This window comes from Lutra lutra, chromosome Y (assembly GCF_902655055.1).
Source record: "Lutra lutra chromosome Y, mLutLut1.2, whole genome shotgun sequence".
Lineage (NCBI taxonomy): Eukaryota > Metazoa > Chordata > Mammalia > Carnivora > Mustelidae > Lutra > Lutra lutra.
The window spans coordinates 1,135,845-1,155,086 of NC_062297.1; the positions used below are offsets into that span (position 1 = coordinate 1,135,845).

Genomic DNA, 19,242 nt, shown 5'->3' on the forward strand with positions numbered 1-19,242 from the left:
TGCATAATATTCCAGTGTGTGTGTGTGTGTGTGTGTGTGTGTGTGTGTGTGTGTGTGTACATATATATACCACATCTTCTTTATCCATTTATCTGCTGATGGACATCTAGGTTCTTTCCATAGTTTGGCTATTATGGACGTTGCTGCTATAAACATTCGGGTGCACGTGTCCCTTCAAATCACTACATTTGTATCTTTAGGGTAAATACCCAGTAGTGCGACTGCTGGGTCATAGGGTAGCTCTATTTTCAGCTTTTTGAGGAACCTGCATGCTGTTTTCCAGAGTGGTTGCACCAGCTTGCATTCCCACCGACAGTGCAGGAGGGCTCTTCTTTCTCCGCATCGTCACCAGCATCTGTCATTTCCTGACTTGTTGATTTTAGCCATTCTGACTGGTGTGAGGTGGGATCTCATTGTGGTTTTGATTTGTATTTCCCTGATGCCGAGTGATGTGGAGCACTTTTTCATGTGTCTCTTGGCCATCTGGATGTCTTCTTTGCAGAAATGTCTGTTCATGTCCTCTGCCCATTTCTTGATTGGATTATTTGTTCTTTGGGCGTTGAGTTTGATAAGCTCTTTATAGATTTTGGATACTAGCCCTTTATCTGATATGTCGTTTGCAAATATCTTCTCCCATTCTGTCAGTTGTCTTTTGGCTTTGATGACTGTTTGCTTTGCTGTGCAGAAGGCTTTGATCTTGATGAAATCCCGGTAGTTCATTTTTGCCCTTGCTTCCCTTGCCTTTGGCGATGTTCCTAGGAAGAAGTTGCTGTGGCTGGGGTCGAAGAGGTTGCTGCCTGTGTTTTCCTCAAGGATTTGGATGGATTCCTTTCTCACACTGAGGTCCTTCATCCATTTGGAGTCTATTTTTGTGTGTGGTGTAAGGAAATGGTCCAGTTTCATTTTTCTGCATGTGGCTGTCCAATTTTCCCAATACCATTTGTTGAAGAGACGGTCTTTTTTCCATTGGACATTCTTTCCTGCTTTGTCGAAGATGAGTTGACCATAGAGTTGAGGGTCTATTTCTGGGCTCTCTATTCTGTTCCATTGATCTGTGTGTCTGTTTTTGTGCCAGTACCATGCTGTCTTGATGATGACAGCTTTGTAATAGAGCTTGAAGTCTGGAATTGCGATGCCACCAACTTTGGCTTTCTTTTTCAATATTCCTCTGGCTATTTGAGCTCTTTTCTGGTTCCATATGAATTTTAGGATTATTTGTTCCATTTCTTTGAAAAAAAAAAAAGAAAGGATGGGATTTTGATAGGGATTGCATTAAATGTGTAGATTGCTTAGGTAGCATAGACATTTTCACAATATTTGTTCTTCCAATCCATGAGCATGGAACATTTTTCCATTTCTTTTTGCCTTCCTCAATTTCTTTCATGAGTACTTTATAGTTTTCTGAGTACAGATTATTTGCCTCTTTGGTTAGGTTTATTCCTAGGTATCTTATGGTTTGGAGTGCAATTGCAAATGGGATTGATTTCCCATTATTTTCCTTAATTCTCCTTAATTTCTCTGCCATTTTCCCAAGGTCCTATGGATAACTATACCTTTAAATCCCTCTCTATTTCACTCGACTCTCCACTGACCTCTCCTCTGGTAACTACCAATTTGTACTCTATAGTTAAGAGTCCATTTTCTGGTTTACCTCTCTCTCTCATTGTTGTTGTTTTTCCATTGACCATGTGTTTTGTTTCTTAAATTCCACATATGAGTGAAATCATATGGTATTTTTCTTTCTCTGATGGACTTATTTTGCGTAGCATAATACTCTCCTATATGTACTGGAATAATATTCCATTTTAAATGTACACACACACACACACACACACACACACACACACCTCACATCTTCTTTAAACTTCTTTATCCATGTTTCAATCAATGGACACTTGGGCTGCTTCCGTACATACATTATTATAAATAATGCTGTTATAAACATAGGACTGCATATATCTCTTGAAAGTAGATTTTATATTTTTGATTTTTTGTGATTCAGTAGTGGCTTTACTTTTTGAAGCACCTCCATATTGTTTTCCATGGTGGCTGCAGCAGTTTGCATTCCCCCCAACAGTGCAAGAGGGTTCCCCTTCTCCACATCTTTGCCAACACTTGTTTTTTCTTGTGCTTTTGACTTTTGCCATTCTGACAGGTGTGAGTTAATAGCTCATTTTAGTTTTCATTTGCATTTCTCTGATAATGGACTGATGTTGCACTTCTTTTCATGTGTCTGTTGGCCATCTGTACGTCTTTGCAGAAATGTCTGGCTATGTTGTCTGCCCATTTTTAAAATTGGATTTTTTTGTGTTTTGCCTGTGTCTGCCTGTGTTCTCCTCTAGGATTTTTATTGCTCCAAGCTTTGCATTTAGGTCTTTATTCCATTTTGAATTTATTTTTGTGTGTGATGTGAGAAGGTGGTCCAGTTTAATTCTCTTGCATGTTGTTGTCCGGTTTTCCCAATGTCATTTGTTGAAAAGACTGTTCTTTTCTTATTACATATTCATTCCTCCTTTATTGAAGATTAATTCGCCATATAAATGTGGGTTTGTTTCTGGGGTTTCCATTCTATTCCATTGATTTATGTGACTATTCTTAACCCAGTACTATTTTATCTTTGTTACTCCTGTTATGTAATAAAACTTGAAATCTGGAATTGTTTTACCTCAATCTGTTTTCCTCTTTCATGTTTACTTTCACTACTCAGGGTCTTTTATGGTTCCATACAAATATTAGGATTATTGTCCTATTTCCATGAAAAATGCTATTGGTATTTTGGTAGGAATTGCATTAAATGTGTAGACTGTTTTCAGTAGTATATACATGTTAACCATATTTGTTCTTCCAGTCCATGGGCATGGGGTGTCTTTTCCATTTCTTCTGTCATCTTCAATTTCTTTTGTCAGTGTTTTATTGTTTTCAGAGCAGTTATCTCACCTCTTCAGTTGTGTATTATTGTTTTTGGAACAATTGTTAATGGGATTGTTTTCTTAGCTTCTTCTTTGCTACTTCATTCTTGTTGTGGGGAAATGCAACAGATTTCTATACATCAGTCTTTCCCCATAAGTTTTCTGAATTCAGTCACCAATTCCTGTAGTTTTTTGGTGCAGTCTTTCAGGTTTTCAATACATAATGTCATGTCATTTGCAATTAGTGAGAGTTTCATCTTTTCCCTAGAAATTTAGGTGCCTTTTATTTATTTATGTTGCCTAATTGCTGTGGCTAGTACTATTTAGTGCTATGAATTAAACTGTTGAGAGCAGAAATCCTTATTTATGCCCCCAACTTGGGAGCACCCAAATATACAAAATCAATTAATAACAAACATAAAGGAAATCATTAATAATAATATTATAGTAATGAACTTTAACATCCCACTTACATCAATGGACAGATCATTTAAATAGAAAATCAACAAGGAACCAATCAATGATTTTGAATGACACACTGGACCAGATGCACTTAACAGATATATTCAGAACATTCCATCCTAAAAAAGTGGAATTCCGTCCTAAAACAAATTCTTTTCAAGTGCACGTGGGTCATTCTCTGGAATAGACCACATACTGGGTCACAAATCAGGTCTTAACAAGTACAAAAAGATTGAGACCCCACATATTTTCAGACGAGAACACTATGAAACTTGAAGGCAACCACAAGAAAAAGTTTGGAAAGACCACAAATATATGGAGGTCAAATAACATGCTACCAAAGAATGAATGGGCCCAACAGGAAATCAAAGAAGAAATTGAAAAATATATATATAGGGAGACAAATGAAAATAAAAACACAAAAGTCTAAAACCTTTCAGATACAGCACAAGTGGTACTAAGAGGGAAACATATAACAATGCAGTTCTTCCTAGAGAACAAGAAAAATTCAAATAAATAACCTAACCTTACATCTACAGGAAATAGAAAAAGAACAAATGAGACCTAAAGCTAGTAGAGGAAGGGAAATAGATTAGAGCTGAAACAGAAAGAAATAGAAAACCTGAACAGATCTACAACTGGCAAAGAAATTGAATCTGTAATCAAAATTCTTCCAATAAACAAAAGTCCAGGGCCAGATGACTTCAGAGGGGAATTCTACCAAGCATTTCTTTTTTTCTTATTTTTCTTTTTTTTTTTTTTTGTTATATTCATTAGCCTCTGTGTCATACGTCATTAGAGTTTGATGTAGTGTTCAATGATTCATTAGTTACATATAACACCCAGTGCTCATCACATATGCCCTCCTTAATGCCAATCACCTCATTTAAAGAAGAGTAATAACCATTCTTCTTAACTTATTCCAAAAAATAGAGAGTCAAAAACTCCCAAACTCATTCTGTGAGGCCAGCATTATTACGCTGATTCCAATAGCAGATAAAGAGCCCATAAAAAAGTGAACTCTGGGCCAATATTCCTGATGAAAACGGATGCAAAATTTCTTAACAAAATACTAGCAAACTGAACTCAACCTCACATTAAAAGAATCGTTCACCATGATCAAGTGGAATTTATTTCTGGGCTGCAAGGATGGTTCAGTATTTGCAAAACAATCCCACATGATATACCACATTAATGAAAGGAAAGAACAGAACCATGTGATCCCGTCAGTAGATCCAGAAAAAGCATTTGACAAAACAACATCTGTTTATGATTAAAAAATCCTCAGTAAAGTAGAGTTAAAGAGGAACATACTTCAAAACAAAAACAAAAATAAAAAAACAACAAAGCAAAAAACAAAAACAAAGCTAATATAATGGTTTTCCCCAGTGGGGGAAAACCAAGTGACTTTCCTCTAGATCAGAAACAAGACAAGGGACACTTGCACCCCAATGTTTATAGCAGCAATGTCCATAATAGCCAAACTATGGGAAGAGCCCAGATAGCCACCGACAGATGAATGGATTAAGAAAATGTGGTATGTATGTATAGTGTATATAGTACTCAGCCATCAAAAATAATGAAATCTTGACATTTGCAATGATGTGGATGGAGCTAGAGGATATGATACTAAGCAAAATAAGTCATTCAGAGAAATATAAATATTATAGTATCTTATGCATCATGGAATTTAAGAAACAAAACAACAATCAAAGAGGTGAATAAGAGAGAGACAAACCAGAAAACAGGCTTGATTATAGAAAACAAACTGTGGGTTCATGGAGAGGAGGTGGGAAGGGGATGGGTTACATGTGTGATGGGTATTAAGAAAGGCATTTGTGCGGAGCTCTGGGTGTTATACGGAAGTGATGAACCAGTCTATTGTACACCTGAAACTAATATTACCCTCTATGTTAACGAAGTGGGACTTAAATAAAAAGTTGAAAAAAAAAAATCAAACTAATGTACCACATAAAGGATAATGGAAAAGAAAAAAAAAAAAAAGCATAGTCATCTTAATTCATACAGAAAAAGCATTTGATAAAATGCAAGGTCCTTTCATAATAAGGAAATAAATAAACCACTGAACAAACCCAGAATAAAAGAGAACTGTCTCTACATTATAAAGGGTATTCACATGGAAGAAATCTATCTGTATTCATAATTGTCATTACGTATAAATAGAATATCCTAAATAATCTAAAAAATATATTACAACTAATAAATTAATTCAGACAAGTTGCAGGATACAAGCAAGATCAACACACAAAAATCAGTTTTATTTCAAGGGGCAGTTGAGCATCACACTGTTGATTTTGGCTAAGGGTCTAGGATTGAGTTCTGTGTCAGGCTCCACCTTCAGCAGGGAGTCTGCTTGGGACTCTCTCCCTCCATCACCTTCATCCCCCCCTCCCAAAGTAGTAAATAAATAAATCTTTAAAAAAAAATCAGTTGTATTTGTAGACAGGGAGGAAATTAAGAAACAATTCTATTTACACATATCAAAAATAAAATATTTGAGAATAAAGTTAATTATGGAGTTGTAAGACTTGTACATTGAAAATGAAACATTTCTAAAAACCATTAAAGAAAACATAAATAAGTGAAAAGACATCCTGTACTATTCCATAGATTGGAGAACAATTTGGTAAAGAAGGTACTACTTCCTGGCATGGTCTCCCAAATCAGTGAAATGTCTATCAGAATCTCAATGGCTTTCCCCCCGCAGCAATGGAAAGCTGTTCTTAAAATTCATATGTAAATGCAAAGGACTACAAATAACCAAAGCAATATTTAATGAGAGAGAAAGTTGGTGGACCCTTACTTCACAACTTCAAATCCCAATACAAAACTGCAATGATCAGTGTGGTAGTAGAAAGAGAGACATAGAGGTGGGTTAGTATTGAAATTCCTGAAATAAATTTATATACATATGGTCACTGACTTTTTTTTTTTTTTTTCAGGATTTATTTATTTATTTATTTATTTACTTATTTATTTATTTAAGAGAGAGCGAAAGAGTGAGAGCTTAGTGGGTAGGAGGAGCAGAGGGAGATACTCTCAACCACACTCCTGGCTGAATACAGAGCCAGATGTGGGGCTTGATCCCACTACTCTGAGATCGTGACCCTAGCTGAAATCAAGAGTTGTAGGCTTAAGCAACTGAGCCATCCAGGTGCCCGTGGTCACTGATTTCTAAGGAGAGTGTTAACAAGAACCAGTGAGGAAGCAAAAGTCTCTTTAACATATAGGGTTTAAACAACTGGATATTCACATACAAAGGAATGAAGATATACAGTTACCTCACACATACACCACCCCCCCCCAAAATTAGTTACAAACATTTATAAAGTAAATGTAAGAGGGAAACTAAAAAAGTATTAAAGAAAAGAGAAAAAGTCTTCATCAACTGGAATAGATGTTTTGGCAATAGATGTTTTGTTAGCTATCACAAGTGATGCAAAATAGTCTTGAATATGTGCACACAAGCTTAGTAGTCTTGGTTGGGTAACCATGGATTTGGGAAGATTGAACACAGAAGTGGCAGAAAGCAGCCACACTACGTGATATTTAAAGGAGCCTTTCTTCTCTAAAGTGTAATTAACTTAATGGTGGCCAATATATGTTTGCAAATTTATTTAAATTAAGGGAGCAGAAAAAAGCAACTACAGTGGCAGCAACAATAAATGAATGAATAAACAAACCACATATTCACATTTAGAAGGCAAAATTCAACTCTGCTGTTTTAACCTAGACTTAAAGATGGTGCCTTTGGCCATATGTCTTGGATATTGACATATAAAGCACCTACAGTCAGATGTAGAATAATAAATTCACAGTGTTTCAATTAGGTCATACTAACTTTGTGTGAATCGGCGTACCATTGAATTTCCTAGATCCCTATATATCAGTATAAGTATATTGTCAGTCTGCCTTCTTTTGTGTTTCTGCTTTGTCTTGTGTTGTTTCATTTGAGCTGAGGTATGACTGTTTGACTCATTACATTTATATATCCTATTTATTATCATTAATCAGGTCATCCATATCCATAATGCTTCTCCCACACAAAGAGTACGTCTGCTGAAAGACTCGATCTTCCTATTAATGATTCTGCAAATGGTTTGCTTTTCAAGTGGAGAAATATGGCTGACAGGTATGTGTAAATATTAATGATGCAATCTTTGGTACTTCTTGAATTTCGGTTTGGTTGGAAGTAAGATTAAGACATACTTAAAGTGTACCTTTGCCTCATTTCTCTTTCGGTATGTATATGTTTTAGTCTGGATTTATTTGAGGCTTTAACACATTGTTCTGCAGTTCTGCTATATTCTTTGAAGATTCCTGCACCCATGGATTTTCTTTACTTACATCAAAGTAAACTTAAGGAATTTCAACTTCAGAAGGGCTTTGATTTATTTGTTGGTTTATTTTTAGTTTTGTAATAGTTTAAAAGTTTATTTTCACAGGTTTTTGTTTTCCTTGTTTTTAATACTTACCTAACATTTCCCAAGAAAATCATTTTGAATGGGAGATTTTGGGTCTGCCATTAAAGTGCCATCCTGCAGTTAGTAAATATTCAGCATCATTAAAACCCCTGATGGATTTTATCTCTAAGACAATCATAATGATGTAAGCAAGCTTTCTCTAATTTGAATTCATATAGAAATAAAATCCTCCTCACCAGTTTTCTTTTACTAAATGTAGAAAAATGTGATTCCAGAAAGTCCTGGCTGCTGGAGTTTTGTGTGGATTTGAGAGAGACCGAAGGTGAAGTAGTTACAAATACTGTCTTAGCCAATGTGGACTCAGACCTCAGCTTCTCTTTACTATGTATAAGTGGGTGGATTATTAACCTTAGATGTTTGTTCTTTCATCCGTGTATAACAGAGGATACCAGTACCCTATGTCGTGGCAGTTAAGGGAGAGATTGCATATGGCCTTAACCTCTCATTGGTCATTAAGGTTTGATTACTAATATTGCAATCAATAGTTAAAATGATTTGGTGGTGACAAAATCACTAATGCTCGTAGATTGAAGTTTGCTTGCCCTTTTACTTATACATTTAAAAGTATTGAGTTAGGAGAAGGCAGTTGGGGGAAATTGGAAGGGGAGGTGAACCATGAGAGACTATGCACTCTGAAAAACAATCTGAAGGGTTTGAAGAGGTGGGGGGCGGGAGGTTGGGGGAGTCAGGTGGTGAGTATTAGAGAGGGTACGGACTGCATGGAGCACTGGGTGTGGTACAAAAACAATGAATACTGTTATGCTGAAAATAAATTTTAAAAAATGATTAAAAAAAGTATTTTACAATGTCTCGGGCAACTACAATCAGGAGTAAAGTGCACGTTCTAAACTTAGGTATGTTATGAATGCTTATATAATTAGTATTTCCTGCCCTCCAGAATTTTTAAGGGATCACTTTGTAAGAATTTTCTTAATATTTTGATTCCATTTATTAGAAATAGCTCTAAATTATACTCAATGCCACTTTTACTTTATTTTTGTTTATTATCATATTATGTGCTTTTAAGAGCCAGTGTTTGGTCCTCTTATTACTTTCCTATAGCTTCTGTGTCAAATGATCATAAATCAGATGGCTTTAAAAGAGCAGAAATGTAGTCTCTCACTGTTGCAGAAGTCACAAGTTCGAAGATATACTTTTATCACTGATGCCGTTTATGTAGAGATGGGCCATGCAATCTCCAGAGCAACATACATACAATTCAGTAGCAAAGTGAAGGCTTAGCAGCCTTCTCTGAGGTACTTCAGTCACCTTTGTAGAAAGTCACTTTTACTGTCAGTTTTGATTTCTTAGCTTCTTATGCATTTTTCTCCCACCAGTCTGTTTGTAATCATGTTTCTCTGGCACACTTTGCAGATGTTGGTATGAAAGAAGAATCTTCCTGCTCATGGCAACCTTTTTGTTCTAGGGTGTTGGGGAAGGGTTTGCTTCCAGACTCTAACACATCGTTAGCCTGAAAACAATTCTTTCCACATACTTACTCTCAGACCGGACAATTTTCAGGCTGATTGAACAGACTTCCTAAGAAAAGCAACAATAAACATTCTGCCTTTAATGGTAAAATATGATTGACCATTTTATGTAGAATTTTCTCCAAAAAAAATGATATAAATGTCTTGTAATATTTTAAGTAGTTGCCTTTGGGCCATTCTTTGGGCATGCCATGAATAACTTGTCTTTGTGGGCCAGTTGGGGCTGTAACCATTTATAATGTATAATGTATAATGAATGCATTTTCTTATATAATGTCACCATACAAATATTGAAATGTTTCCCATCAATACTCAGAATTCATTTTCTTGTACCGTTGTGCTTTAACAACTAATTTAAAAACAGCTCATGTTAATGAGTTGGCACAACTTTTTATAAATGGTTATAACTTTTTCTCTGATACAGTCTCTTTAGCCTTAGAGCTTTGCCTGCATATATAAGCCAAGGTTGGTGTTTCTTATGGTTTGAAATCTGTTTGCACACACATTTTAGTTCTTAGTGCTCTATGAGTGTGGATGAGTCAAGGACATCAATTTTGACACTTCTCTGCTGCTAAAGTTTTTATAAAAGTGCCCTGAATTAACAACGGTAGTTGTCATTATATTTCTGTTGTTTTGTTGATGTGTATAGCCTTTAAGCTTATCTTCCTTTTCAGATATGAAAGTTTACAAAAAATGTGTTCCATAGTCCTGGTTGGTGAATATACCAAGCTCAGAGAAGGATATGCCTCCATGTTCAATGCTTTGGAACACTCACCATTAGCCATCAACCTCAAGTTGAATATAATGGTAAGCCCTACCTGGTCATCTTATTTAATTCATTCATCCTAATATCTTGTTTTTCACAGAGGCAGATTTAGGTCACAACACAATTTTTGAAATAAGGCTTTACATATCCATTTAAATGTGTATATCATGATCAATTAAGAACATTGTATTTGACCAAGAAGAAAATAATAGACCTTTTGTTTTTTACCTTTAGCTTTGGAATTGAATCCATATTTTTAATTTATTTTATCAATTTTTTGAGCATAGTTGACATCTTACATTGGTATCAGGTATATAGTGACTCAAGTCCATACATTATAATATGCTCACCACAAGTGTAGCTACCATTTGTCATGATACAATGCTATTACAATACCACTGACTATATTCGTTGTGCCGTACCTTTCATCCCCATGACTTATTCATTCCATAACTGAAAGCCTGTACCTTTCATTCCCCTCTACCCATTTTGCCCATCTCCCAATTCACCTCCCCTCTGGCAACCGACCACCACCTTGTTCTCTTACCTATTGGTCTCACTCTGCTTCCTCTTTATTCATTTTATTTTAGAGTCTACATATTAGTGAAATCATGTGATATATATCTTTCTCAGTCTGACTTATTTCACTTAGCATAATTCTCTCTATTACGTTCCTGTTGTCCCAAGTGGCACGATCTCAGCCTATTTTTACGGAGTAATATTCCATTTTGTGAATAAACCACATCTTTATCCATTTGTCTATTGGTGGACACTTGGGTTGCTTTCATATCTTGACTATTGTAAATAATGCTGCAATAAATATAATGATGCATGTATCTTTTTGAATTATTGTTTTGGTTTTCTTTGGAGATATATCCAGTAGTGCAATTACTAGATTACATGGTATTTCTATGTTTAATTTTTTGAGGATCTTCCATACTGTTTTCCACAGTGGTTGCACCAATTCACGTTCTCACTAATCATACATGATGATTCCTTTTTCTCCATTTTCTCACCACTTGTTATTTCTCACTCACTACTTGCTATTTCTTGTCTTTTTGATTATAGCTATTCTGACATGTGTCAGGTGATATCTCATTGTGGTTTTGGTTTGCATTTCCCTGTTGCTGAGTGAGGTTGATCATCTTCTCATTTGTCTTTGGCCATTTGTATATCTCCTTTGGAAAAATGCCTATTCAGATCCATCTTCCCATTTGTGAACTGGATTGGTTTTTTTGTTTGTTTGTTTTATTTTGTTGTGTTTTTTTTTTTTTTTTTTTTTTTTTTGGTGTTTAACTGTATAAGTTTTTTTTTATATATTTTGGCTATTAGCCAATATTAGAAATATTGCTTGAAAATATCTTCTCGCATTCTGTAGATTGCCTTTTTGTTTTGTAGATAGTTCCTTTCTCTTTGTTGAAGTTTTTATTTTGATAAAGTCCCAACAGTTTAACTTTGCTCTTGTTTCCATTTCTTTAGTAGACAACTCTAGAAAAATGTCGCTCTGGCCAACATCAGAGAAATTACAGCCTGTACCGTATTCTGGGATTTTTACGGTTTCAGGTCTCACAATTAGGTCCTTAATCCATTTTGAGTTTATTTTTGTGTCTGGTGTAAAAAAAAAAAAAAAAAAAAAAAAAGTGGTCCAGTTTCATTCTTTTGTATGTTTCTGTCCCAGTTTCCCAACACCATTTGTTGAAGAGATCATCTTTTTCGCTGCTGTATATTTTTGGGTCCTTTGTCGTAGTACAATTTGACCATATAAACTGTATGACCAAGTGGAATATCTTGGTTAAGTTTATTCCCAGGTATTTTGTTCTTTTTGTAGAAACTTTAAACAGAGTTGTTTTCTTAATTTCTCTTTCTGTTAATCATTTTTGGGATGATTCCACAATGTGGAATGTTTTTATTGTGAATTGATGTTGATTTTGTCAAATGTTTTTTCTACATCTATTGAAATAATAGTATAGTTTTATCTTTCATTTTGTTGTCATGATATATCAAGATTGATTTGGGAGTATTTGGGGTGGAAATGTTACCTATATCTGGGTATTAACTGTATTCTACAACTTTACTGAATTTACTTACTACTTCCAGTGGGGGTTTTTTTTGGTGGAATACTTAGGGTTTTTTATGTATAGTATTATGTTTTCTGCAAATGGGGACAGTTTAACTTTTTATTTACAATAGGGATGCCTCCAGTTTTTTTTTTTTTTTTTCCCTTGTCTGATTGCTGAGGCTAGCACTTCCAGTACTCTGTTAAATAAAAGTGGTGAGAGTGGAATTCTTACGTTTTTCCTGAGCTTAGGGGGAAAATTGAAAACTTTTCCATTTTTTTCAATCATTTGAGAATAATATTAGCTGTGGCTTTTTCCTATATGATTTGTATTATGTTGAGGTATGTTCCCTTCAAACCTACAATGTGGAATGTTTTTATCATGAATTGATGTTGATTTTGTCAAATGTTTTTTCTACATCTATTGAAATAATAGTATAGCTTTTATCCTTCATTTTGGTGTCATGATGTATCATGGTTGATTTGGTAATATTGAACCACTCTTGTATTCCTAGAATAAATCTCACCTGACAGTGGTCAATGATATTTTTTAATGTGCAGTTTGCTAATATTTTGTTGATGATTTTTGCATCTGTTATTCATCAGAATTATTGACTTGTAGTTTTCTTTTCCTGTGGTGTCTTTGTCTGGTTTTGTTATGAGGTAATGCTGGTCTTGTGGGATGCATTTGAAAGCTTTCCTTCCTTTTCTATTTTTTGGAATAGTTTGAGGAGATAAGTAATTAATTCTTCTTAGGTGTTTGGTAGAATTCACCTTTGAAGCTTCTGGTCCTGACTTTTATTTGTTGGGAGATTTTGATTACCAATTCAAACTCTTGACTAGTAATCTGTCTAGATTATCTGTTCCCTCTGAACTCATTGTTGGAAGAGTGTATGGTTATAGAACTTACCTATTTTTTCTAAGTTTTCCAGTTTCTTGGCATATAATTTTTTCATAGTATTCTCTTACAATCCTTTGTATATCTGTGATCTTGGTTCTTATTTCTTTTCTATCATTTCTGATTTTATGTGAGTCTTTTTTTTTTTTTTTTTTCATGAGTCTGGCTAAGGGTTTATCCAATTTCATTTACCTTTTTGAAGAAGCAACTCTTGGTTTCAGTGGTTGATGATTTCTTTCTCTCTTCCACCCACCTTTTCTCCTTCCTTCCCTCCTTCCTTCCTTCCTTCCTTCCTTCCTTCCTTCCTTCCTTCCTTCCTTCCTTCCTTCCTCTATGCCATTTATTTCCGCCCTGATCTTTATCATTTCCTTCCTTTTGCTCACTATGGGCTTTGTTTGTTCTTTCGTCCTGATTCCCTTAAGTATGAGATAACACTGAGTTTTTGTTGTGTTTTTCTTTTTTTGAGGTTGTCTTATATCACTTTTTATTTCCCGTTTAGAATCACTTTCCCTGTATGCTAGTTTTTGAACTGTTATGTTTTCATTTTCATTTGTCTCCACATACTAGATTTCTTTTTTGATTGCTTCATTGACCCATTATTTGTAGTATCACATCATTTAGCTTCCATATGTTTGTGTTTTTCCAGGTTTTTTCTTGTGATTTTTTTCTGGTTTCATAACTGAATCCAGTTTTTTAGAATGCTATATTTCTCTTTCTAACTTGGAGGCGTGATATGTGGAAAACTATGATTATTTTTTTTTAATCAGTATTTGGAATAGTAGGGGCGGAGTTATATATAGATTAAGCTTTTTGTCTTTCTTACATATAGAAATAGTATGTGCTTACTACAGAAGATTTAAACAAAGCAGCATATAAAACGGAGAAAACAGAAGATGCCCTGTGCCTGAAGCCCCACTTCTCTGTTGTACATATTTTTCCCAGTTTGGTGCATATCTCTGGAGGTATGTCTTGTGTGCATGTCTATCTGTGTATACATGTGTTTCTCCGTGCTATATGCTATATTTAATGATCCTTCCTATGGGTATACCACTGTTTAACTAAGCCTTATTATCTTGATTTAACGGTAAGCTTTTATATAATAACACAGAGATATATTTATAGGTCCAAGACATTTTAAATTCTACTTAGACACAAGTTTTGGACATATGTGACATTTTCTTTTCTTCTTCTCTTTTTTTTAATCACCTCTTTTCCTAATCACTTTTTAATTTTGGGTTTTGTAAGGAATATTTTGCTTCTTGTTCCTCCCACTACTCCAAGATACTCATTTCCCTTGTAGGGAAAAGAAAACAACAATGGGTAATTTATGACCCAAATTTTATAAACACTCTAAAATTTTGTATTGTTAGATATATTCAGATAGTGATCATCCCCTAAAATATCAATATTATAGCTCTGTAAGCTTATATGTACATAGGAATTGACTCAGTTAATGGAATTCACTACTACTTGCTTTTGATTTTACATCTAATACATGATTTTTTTTTATTTAGTAGAATTCATTGATATTAACTTCTATGAAGTACAATTTTGAATCGTGGCCTTTTCATACTCCTTTTAGACTACTTTGCTTCTGTGATTACCTAGCTTAGCTCCCAGGTGATTTTCTCTCTTCCCTCCATTCTCCACATTGCACGCAATGATCCTTCTAAAATTCCTCTGTATTTTCTCTGTTTCTTAAAACTTTCTTTCCAATGACTTCAAGTGTAAACTTCTCCTCTCCATGGGTAGAGGCGATTTTGAGGGCCCCAAAGTGGCCATCCCTCTGTGTCTTCCCTGTGAGGTTTCATATAAGCTGTTCCTTTGCCTTCCCTCATCCCTGGGTCTCCCACACATCTTCCTGCCAGCCTCTCAATGTACACACATGCTCATCCTCAAGGTCTAAGTTCTTGGACATCACCTCCCTAGAGACCTTTCTTGATGGTGCTCCTTCCCGTCTTTCCTGTTATACTGGTGCCTAGATTAAATGCAGCTCCTATTTATTTCCACAACATTCTCTTTGCCCATTATAGCCTTTATTGGGCTTTATTGGGCATGCCTCTTTATTTGGATCTGTAATCTTTCTGGAAGATTGTAGGAGTCCCAAGACAGAGATTGTGCTTTTCTATCCTAAGTGAGTGTTTGCATAATAAGTAGTCATTGAATAGTTGGGTTATAGTGTTAGATGCCTTGAGTATTTTTGAGTATCTACTTTTCTGAAATGTTCTTTGAATCTTTTGGATGTTTTAGAGTACATAGACTCCATTGATCTGGAGCAGACCACCAAAACTGAGGACATTGTGAAATTCCATGAGGCTTGGCAGAAGCTATGCAAAGCTGAGGAGGGGTTTGAGGACTGCCCCTACCAGTTAAGAGAATGCCTGCTCTTTCCATAAGGATTTAATTTACTTCAAATACTAACTTTTGTTCAATTAGAAAGTAGCTTTGAGTACTTGTGGTGGTTACGGATGGTTGTGGTGTATCCACAGTACATTTACTTGAAAATGTGTCATGAAAATATTAGTGGCATGTGCAGAGGAAATGAGATCCCTGAGGATCCTGTATGGAGGGAAAGTGAACTAAGCTTTCAGTGTATGAGGTTGATAATACTCTCAATCGGGCGAGATGGATCTTGTATACCACAGCCCTTCTTAAATATATTTTTTGCCGCATCATTTGATTCTAAGTTTTATTTCACATGTAATCAGCAGGACTCTTGGAGACAGCATTGTGTTAAGGGGTAACATGACCCTTTAGTTTTTAAACTCTTCTCATTTGTCAAGTAAGAGTATTTTCCTCAGAGGTCTTTAAAATGTCTTGTAGCTAGAAAAATTACGTTCATTAGTTACTCAGCAGTTGAAATCCTAGGCAAATTTTATTAGTTTAGCTGTGTTTTGTAACACAGCCTTAATCCTGTCCTGTTCTTATTCAGGCTTTTTTAATTGATTTGAGTTTTCCAGTTACTATCTACAAGGTACAGAGGACTATCAGAAAATATATATTGAGGTCAACCATGAGAAATTGTCACATCTTCATATACCAGGAAAATTTCAGGAGAAAAGATGAGGGTGCAAAATTGTGTAAAGAATTCTGAAAACAGAGCTCAAGAATACTCTTTAGCTAATGTATCAACCATTGGACTTTGAATCAGTAAGCATGAGTGACTGAAAATAAGAGTTTAAAAAAAAAAAAAAACAATGTCAAACTCACCCTTGTCTTGTGTTGATTGCAGGGACATTCTTGTACTGGGAAGCTTTGGAATCTGAGGAATGTTGGGAAAACTCCAGGCAATATTTTGGGTGTGGACAAAGATTCCTTTCCTGTTTAAAACTCCGATTATGGATCCTAACTATGAGTGTACTAGATTCTCAAAATTTAGTAGGGATAACATTTCCTAGGATGTGTTAACATGAAAAGTGTTAACTCGAATTTGAATATTCAGGTGCCAAAATATCTGCTATATACCATCCTAGCTATTCATCTGTTTTGAAGACAAGATTTTATTGGCATAGAGCTCACCAACTTATTTGCATAGTATTTATGGCTGCTTTTATGATACAACTACAAAGTGTGAGACACTGGCTTTCAGAGCCAAAATATTGACTACATGGCCCTTCATGTACAAAATCGGTTGACGTAGGAGAACTGTTCTAGTTGGGTTGGAAGAGGCTGGGAGAAGTTGCTGTCTAACCTGCCCCTACCTTAAAATTACTGCAAGCAGGAAACCACTCAATAAAATCCCACAATATTTTTTCTAGTTACAAAAAACATGATTTAAGTTGAAATTTCTATGGCCACCTGAGACTGTTTTTAGGCAAAGCCCACATTTAAGGCTCTCTGTCTGAGTAAAGTTAATGTGAATACTTCCTCTTGAGTTCGATTGTTACATACTCTGAAGGAATGAAAGACCTGCAGTTGACATGTGCCTCAGTTTAAAGACCGATAAATCCACAAGGGGCAGATTTATCTTTTGGAACTTGCCCTGTCCTTTCCTGCACTTTGCTAACTTTTCATTCACAGCCTATCTCCACCCCTCCTCCTGCCTGAATCCACAACTACAGGGCTGCCTTTACCCCATCAGGGGCCCATTTCATCCGGTTTCACTGGTCCAGAAGCCATAATTTGAAGTCTTAATAAAAGTACTAAAAACCTTGACTTTGCCAAGTTTCAGGCAGAGTTCTTCCTGTGATAATGGGTGGGTTTCTGTATTATTTTTTCTAAAATGGACATGAAAATATTACCCCTCTTCGAGTCAGAGTTAGCAGTGAACCCACTGGAAAGAGTCTTGCTCTCTCAGAGCCTACATTCTAGATGGAGGAGATAGACAGCAGACAAATGAACAGAAAATATGAAGCAATACAAAGCATACTTACTTGCTTTACATATGTGTCACTTTTTAAAAAAAGACTTTATTTATTTGACAGAGAGAGATCACAAGTAGGCAGAGAGGCAGGCGGGGGCCGGAGGGGGGAAGCAGCAGGCTCCCTGCCCAGCAGAGAGCCCAATGTGGGGCTCAATCCCAGGACCCTGAGATCATGACCTGAGCCAAAGGCAGAGGCTTAATCCACTGAGCCACCCAGGCGCCCCTCTTATGTGTCACTTTTTAAAAAATACGAGTTTGTTTTGGGATGCAAGTAGCCCTGTTAGAGTTTGCAAGAAATTGCCTCAGTTAGAGAGGTAAGCCTGATGTTTGTGATAATGTATTATTAAAATCAGGATATTAACTAAGGGTATTTTGCTAATCATTTTGCAATATATACAGTAACAAATTACTATGTTGTACACTGAAATGAATACAGTGTCATGTCAATTATATCTCAGTAAAACTGGAAAAAAACACAACACACAGATTATTATTATTTCATTTTTTTTATTTTGCCTTTTTTTTTTTTTTTTTTTAAAGAGAGAGAGTGGGAGAATGCAAAAGCCTCTGTGGGGGGTGTAAAGGGAGAGACAGAGGGAAATGGAGACAGAGAATCAGAAGCAGGCTCCATGCCCAGAGCTGAGCCCAAGAGGGGTTTAAATCTCACAACTCTGAGCTCGTGATGGAGCCAAAATAAAGTCGGCTACGTAACCAACTGAGCCAACCAGACACCCCAACAGAGTGATTATCTGATCAACGGTAAAAGAATTCTTATTCCTGGGACACCTAGTGGTTCACTTAGTTGAGAGTCTGCCTTCAGCTCAGGTCATGATCCACCGGTCCTGTGTTGTCTGGTCCTATGTCCGGCTCCTTGCTGAGCCCCTCTGCTCCTCCTACCACCCATGCTCTCACTGTGTGTCAAATAAGTAAATAAAATATTTTTAAAAAATACTTATTGCTTAAAGTACTTTCCAGCAATACCATGATTTATTGACCTGCTCTTAATCCTCAGATGCTTATTCTACAGAATTTGAGCCAGCTGCCTCTGTTCCTGTGGGAAGTGGTTAATCTTTTAGAGTTGAGCCATTGTTATCTTGTTCTGCTGTTATCTTACTTAATAAGGGGCTATATATTTTTCTTACCACCAGAACATTTTTAAATTATGTATGTATTTATTATTTTTACGTAAATCCATTTCGTTCCTGATGGTCTACCTTGTCAGCTTGAGCAAAAATTAATTTCTTTTTTCAGCAGTTTCAAGCTTAATGTTAAGGAAAGGATAAAATTGACTGTCATAATTTATATTTAGCTATAACAGTATTTATTTATAACACTATATATAACAATTTTATCCTGTGTCCTGATTCATCTGCATTTGCCTTCTTTTCATATTGGCAGTCATCTGTCTTCCAGATGAGTGAAAACAAAACATATGTCACATCTGTTCTTCCACTTTTCCTCATCTTCCACTATTTCTTTTCTATAAAATTTTCAGTCCAAGTTTCTTGAGCTAGAGGAAAGGCTACTGTGCTGTACCACTTGCTATTCTGCTAATTTATCCCATGTCATTCTTGTTCTCCCATGCTTGCAGTTCTGTGTTTAGATCTAATCTAATCTAATCTTGAAGGAGTTTTTTAAGATGTATCTCCTGATATTCCTTATACCTGAGATGTCCCCTTTCCTGCAAACTAACTCTCTCTCTCTCTCTCTCTCTCTCTCTGTAATTTCAGTAAAATTTATGAAGAATTTAATTAAAACAACAAACGTGGTTACTAATAACTTATTTATTCTGG

At 35.7% G+C, this 19,242-nt stretch overlaps 1 pseudogene; it reads left to right on the forward strand.

Annotated features, from left to right (window-relative positions):
• Positions 1 to 18,517, forward strand: part of LOC125092621 (CTP synthase 2-like) — a 105,081-nt pseudogene extending 86,564 nt beyond the window's left edge.
• The last annotated feature ends 725 nt before the right edge of the window (positions 18,518 to 19,242 follow it).